At 41.3% G+C, this 6,043-nt stretch overlaps 1 pseudogene; it reads right to left on the reverse strand.

Annotated features, from left to right (window-relative positions):
• Positions 1-363: 363 nt before the first annotated feature.
• On the reverse strand, positions 364-5,592 carry LOC104046074 (heat shock protein 75 kDa, mitochondrial-like; annotated as a pseudogene).
• Positions 5,593-6,043: the final 451 nt, after the last annotated feature.

Here is a 6,043-nt window from a genome sequence, read left to right on the forward strand (position 1 = left end):
AGGTCTCCCCACGGCCTTCTCTTCTCCAGGCTGTACAACCCCAGCTCTCTCAGCCTGTCCTTGTAGGAGAGGTGCTCCAGCCCTTGGATCATTTTTGTGGCCCTCCTCTGGACCCGCTCCAACAGGTCCATGTCCTTCTTGTACTGAGGGCTTCAGAGCTGGACACAGTTCTACAGGTGGGGTCTCACCAGACCAGAGTAGAGGGGCAGAATCACCTCCCTCAACCTGCTGGCTATGCTTCTTTTGATGCAGCCAAGGTTACACTTGGCTTTCTGGGCTTCAAGTGCACATTGTTGGCTCATGTCCAGCTTTTCGTTCACCAGTACCCCGAAGTCCTTCTCTGCAGAGCTGCTCTCAATCTTTTCATCCCCCAGCCTGTATTGATACTGGGGTTGCCCTGACCATCCAGGCCATCAGATCCTCAGCCACTTTCTCTGTCAGATGTTCTGCAGCTGGATGCTATCCTTAAACTTCTCTTCCTTACAGTGATCAACAACAATATCTGTCTCCACTGAGATAAGCTGCTTCTTGTCAAACTCCCAAAGGTGCAAGAGTGTCAGCTCACCTATTGCTCAGAGCAGAACAGGACCTCAACATCCTTTTTCTTCATGGCCTCAAAGTATGGGGAGTGCTCGACCAGGTGCTGTTTTGATGCACACAGGTAGTAGATGTCTTTGTTTCCTGCTTTCATGCAGGAGGCATAGTCAGTCAGGCTGGTCAGCTGGCCTGCAGGCAGGGCAGATGATTCGTAATGTAGAAACTTTTCTATGTCCATCTTGACATCCTGCTCTGCTATTGTGCCGACCCCCTCTCTCATGAACGCCGCGTATTCCTCAAAGAATTTGGCATATTTTTCAGGGTCCTTCTTGCTCTGGTCAATGCAGAATTTCATTAACCTCTTCTGCAAAACATCTCAGAGCTTCCTGATAATGGCATTCTCCTGTAGCAGTTCCCTGCTGAGGTTCAGGGGTGTATCCGCACTGTCCACAACCCCTCTAAGTAAACACAGCCATTTAGGCAGCTGTGGTTTGGATGAGAATTTTGCAGCTGTAGAGGGGAATGCTGGAGCCCAGTTCCCTGCTGATATCAAATATGGATGGTTTTTGCTCAGGCACATAGAAGATGCTGAGGAGGTTGAGGGGAGCATTGGTCTTGTAGTGCAGGACATAGCGGGGCTTGTCATAAACCTGTTCTATTAAGCAGTAGAACACTTCATGCTGCCACTTGCCAATGTCCTTGGGGTCCAGGATCCAGAGTGCCTGCAATGAGTTAATTCTTCTCCCACTGAGATACAGTGGGAAGCTGATGAAGTTGCTATATTTTGTCACCTCCTCCTGGACCCAGTCTTCATTTGCAAACTCCTTGCAGTCTTCTTTGAGATGTATAATAATCTTAGTCCCAGTTCTGACACCAGATGTTTCTACAATCTCAAATATTCCTGAACCATCTGAAGACAAGTGGCAGCCTGGACTCCCCAGCTCTGCAGACTGTGAGAACAGCTCTGCTTTGTTGGGCACCATGGAAGCTGAGTAGAAACCAACTCCAAACTGGCCAGTGATTTTACTACTGGCTTCAGCTTCAGAATACCACCTTCTCAAGCATCTTAACTTATATGTGTCATTTCCAGTCTTCCATCCATAACACTTTGTTTAAACAATTTATTCTTAAAGAGTTTCCTTTCCTGATGGTGGGGTATAGTCCTCCATTTTCCCTGTGCTCATGGCTGAGCTCCCAGACATGAAGTCTCTTCTTTTGGCAGTCTGTTACTATAGAGACAAAGTAAAAGAAGTATGTACATCTATCATGTCATGGTGCTAGAGAACACCGCCTGGTGCCAACAGCAGAACAAAGGAAAGATATAGCTGTGGTTCTCCCCAGCACAGATATATGTCATTATAGCAGGTACTCCAGAACAAAAACATCCTTTATCGATCTGCATTTTCCAATGGGACTAGATGCAGCTGCAATGGTGAAGGGCAGGCCATGCAATGGCACAGCCTTTAAAGATGGAAATCAGTCACAGTCTAAATGGTGGGGAGGACCGTAGAGACACACAAGTACTGCCTGGTAGCACAAGAACGTGTGCTGTATTACTCAATGCTAATAAGGGTGTTGAGATATGTTTAGAGTCCCCTTAAAACCATGGCTTAGCTGATTCTTTCTCTCATGACATCTGTGCTGAGCTATAAGGTGTTAATAAGTAGTTTGCTGAGATTAATGCTGATATTCATCATATATTCATGATACTGCAGACAGGAAGCAAATATCTGACAAGCTTCCCACAGTGGGGTCAGTAAGCATATCTAAACACTGATCCACTCTGATATTGTCACACTTATTACAGGGGTGAGACTACTACCTCTCAGCAAACCCATTGCCCTTGGTGGCATAGAGTGGCAGAGGAAAGTTTGTCTTGATTTCTCTGTGAATGATTGAACAGCCCAAGTCATCCACATTGTTGTATTAAATCAGAACAGAGGTCAACAGGCTTTTCTCTCCTAGTGCCATAGAGTAAAAAGGTCTAAATATGAGAACACAGGGAAATAAAATGTCTATCTGTCAACCCAGATTAAGAGAGAATGATAGAACACAGTTTAACCACCCACATAAAATTATATTCACTGCAAATTCCACTTCTTATATCCTAGTGAGAAATTACAAAAAGACCAATTACACCAAAGGAATATGATGTAGAGTACAGCACATGTTCAGAGGCACATTTCAGTTTCCCTTCTCCTCTACGTTTATTTATTTTTGTGCACAGTGAGATATGCTGGCCTGGTAACTACTCTTGCTCAGCAATTGCTTTGATCCTTAAAAGCTGTAGAAATTTATTTATCCACATGCTAAAAACATGGTAGGAATTAGCTTTGATTCCTTCTCTTTTGTTTTAGGGACATTCGTTCTTGGCATGTGCCAGCCACAGGAACAAAAGTAAGCACATGAATGCTGCCACAGCAGCTATAAACTCACCTTGCTGTTTTGCAATGACTGCGCCAGAACAGTTTGCATTCAAAGTGTTCTGAATGCTGAAGAATGGGAGCATGCACATGTACAAACGTGTACATGTGTACAAATGTACAAATGCAGAAATATGATATGCAGGTCAGAAATATTAAGTTGTTTTTAACACTCCTGTTGGTACCACCTAGTCACATACAGTCCCAACCATATAATGCATGACATTCCCACTTCCTCACCTTTCCTGCTACAGGCTGAGGCTATGTCTACCCCAGGAGAAAGAAAATGGCAATTACCAGTCTTCTTCCTGTATGCTACAGAGCACACAGAAGAATATTATGTATACTCTGGGGTGGTTGGTTTTTTCTTTCTTTTTGGTAGGTATTGTGAAGAGAGTCATCTGGAATATCCACAGAAACCAAATTCCTTTTGTAGTTTTCACGCAGGTCCAATTGCTTGGGATTTTTCTAACTAGCTAGGCACCATAACTTTGCAATATTTCCTAGCCATCATGTCAAAAGGTTTTCCTCAGTAAGATGACATAGATGGCTCATGCATACGGACATGAATTAGACACAGGTTCAAAATCCATGGGCATTAAGATTTACTGAAGGACTAAGATATTCTAGCCATAAGGAAGAAAAAAAATAGGGGAGAAGTAAACTAGTTCTATGAATATAGGAGACAGCTCTAAATCTTTTGATGAGGCATGCTATGTTCGGTCTGTTTGGTAACAGAAGAGTTATCAGTGACACTGCCCGCAGATAACCCAGGCTGTTATCAATAAAACTTTAGTAGTTCAGCTGGGAGATGCTACTGGGAGGAGTACCTCGTAGTTAAGCTTCTTTTTTTCTCTCTCTTAGGTTTCCACAACATGTATGCCAAACACAGCACTTCCTGTAAAACTGAAAGAAAAATGGGTTAAGAGTATGTGGGTTTTTTAGGCTCTCTGTTACATATTAAAACCAAACTCTACAAACATGCAGTTATGTGAAAAGTTTATATATTTTACAAACATAGTAACCATACACAAATAGCTGAAATATTTGGGGGCTTAGGTCTCAGGTCACAACCACTTTGACTCACTTATTTATAATATAATCAAGCCTATCATTTATCATTTCCAGCCCTGTTGAGTAAGCAGTAATAGAGAACAGGGTTTCTGTTCATCAGCCAACATCCACATTTTAGGTGTGGATGAAACAAAGATAAAGTGCTAATTAGTTTTTATTTTCTTTTTCAAATATAAATCCTGTGCTAGAGAAGAGCAACAGTTTTAAAAAGTTGTAACACTTATTTGTTTGACAGCAACAAATGGCAGTTTATAGCCATAGCTGTCTGCACAAAGCTTCATGCATATCAAACACGCCAGGTCTTCTCCAGCAGTAATGAAGACTCATTTTTGCTGGTACTTGTTTCACTGTCTCATCAAAAGCTTCATTATTAAGCAGCTGGCTTAAAAAGCAGTGGTAGAATGAAGCAGGATGGACATACACACACCCGGCTGTCGGTGCTGAAAACATGGGCGGGGGGAAAGAGCAGCAGAAAGTTGGGAGTTAAAAAAGTAGCTCTCTCCCCTACCACTCCTCCAGCAGTGCTGGAAAACTGGCCCTGTGCACATGTCAGGAAAGAGAAGTGTTAAAACAACCTGAGCATTAGAAACACCTACATGTTTTTAATAAAAAGTGTTTTCTAGCAATACCTGTTTGACTAGATCTCATCAGCTGAGTCAGACCCTCATCAGATGGGTCTGACCAGTAGTTGGACAAAAGACTTCCAGAGAATAAGGAGACACTTCAGAAAAATAACTTCAAAAATTCAGCAGGTAGCATTGTTCCATGTTAGTCAGAATGAAACCAGTGGGATTTAGAAATTATGGAGTTAGGAAATATTGCTCAGCTTTCATTGCAGAGAAACTCATACCCCTACGAGGTAGCTAAAAAGTTGCCATTATACTTTTCAGAAAAAAAAAAAAAAAATTGGAATTTGAAATCTCCTGTTCAAATTCCAACATAAATAATTACACTTTGGATATATTTCTGCAGCTGCGTAAAAAATCATTCCTCAGTTCTTGCCCTACATTTTTGTGCTGGTTGAGAATCGACTTTTCTTCATTCCTGCGAGGAAAGAGTTCCTTTCAGTGAAGAATGAAATTATGATTCCCATGCCTTGCTCTTCAAATATTTGGAGATTCCTCAGGAGGGCACAATACAGAATGAATATCATGATCATCTGCTAACTCTCTTGGCAGCTCAAGATGAAATTACACAGTCTTAAGTATCTATTTGCCTGGGTTGCCTCTCAGAGAGCCAGGGGATGCTGGACTGTAAGGATCTTTATTTTCCAAATGCAAATTGCAAATAGCTTTGGGTCAGGGATACAACACATACTTCAGGATTTTTTGTCACTAACTGTATAAAATAAGTTGGCAGTGCATACTCAAGCCCTATTAGCCACTAGGCAGATTCGTCCTGCTTTCTCATAGTTCTTTACTGCATTTTGTTAGAATTTCTGCTTGAAACAGCAGAAGACCAACTATGTTAAGAATTCTGTAAATCATCCACTTACCAGAAACAATATCATGGATGTATTGGAGTTCATCTGGAGGGTTACTTCACTTTCAAAGACCATTTCTAGAGCCCCAGAAAAAAGTAACTCTTTAGAAACTGAAGTTCACTGTGTCCTGACACTCTGAGATACAGTACCTTTTCAAACAGAAAAAAGAGAACAGATACTAAACTGCTGTATTAGTTTTTAAGGTTCCATTAACCGGTTATTTTGATAGGTCAGTTAGCATCAGTCACTGAAACAAATGTTGTTGTTGCAAAAATACATTTATTTATTATCATTATGTGCTCGTCCAACTTCTTTCAAAAAGTGTAAGGCTTCATCTTTCTTTGATTACAATCAAAACACCATAGTGACTAAAAAATGCCTCAGGAGATTAATCTGGAGAAGTAGACCCTGGTTTACATTTGTCCTAGGAGATTTTTTCTCTATATGCTGTTTTTTAAAAAGAAAAACAACAAACCCAAGAGTAATGTTTATTGTTTGTATCACCTAAAAATAAATTGTAGTGTGT

The sequence above is a fragment of the Phalacrocorax carbo genome, chromosome Z (assembly GCF_963921805.1).
Source record: "Phalacrocorax carbo chromosome Z, bPhaCar2.1, whole genome shotgun sequence".
NCBI lineage: Eukaryota > Metazoa > Chordata > Aves > Suliformes > Phalacrocoracidae > Phalacrocorax > Phalacrocorax carbo.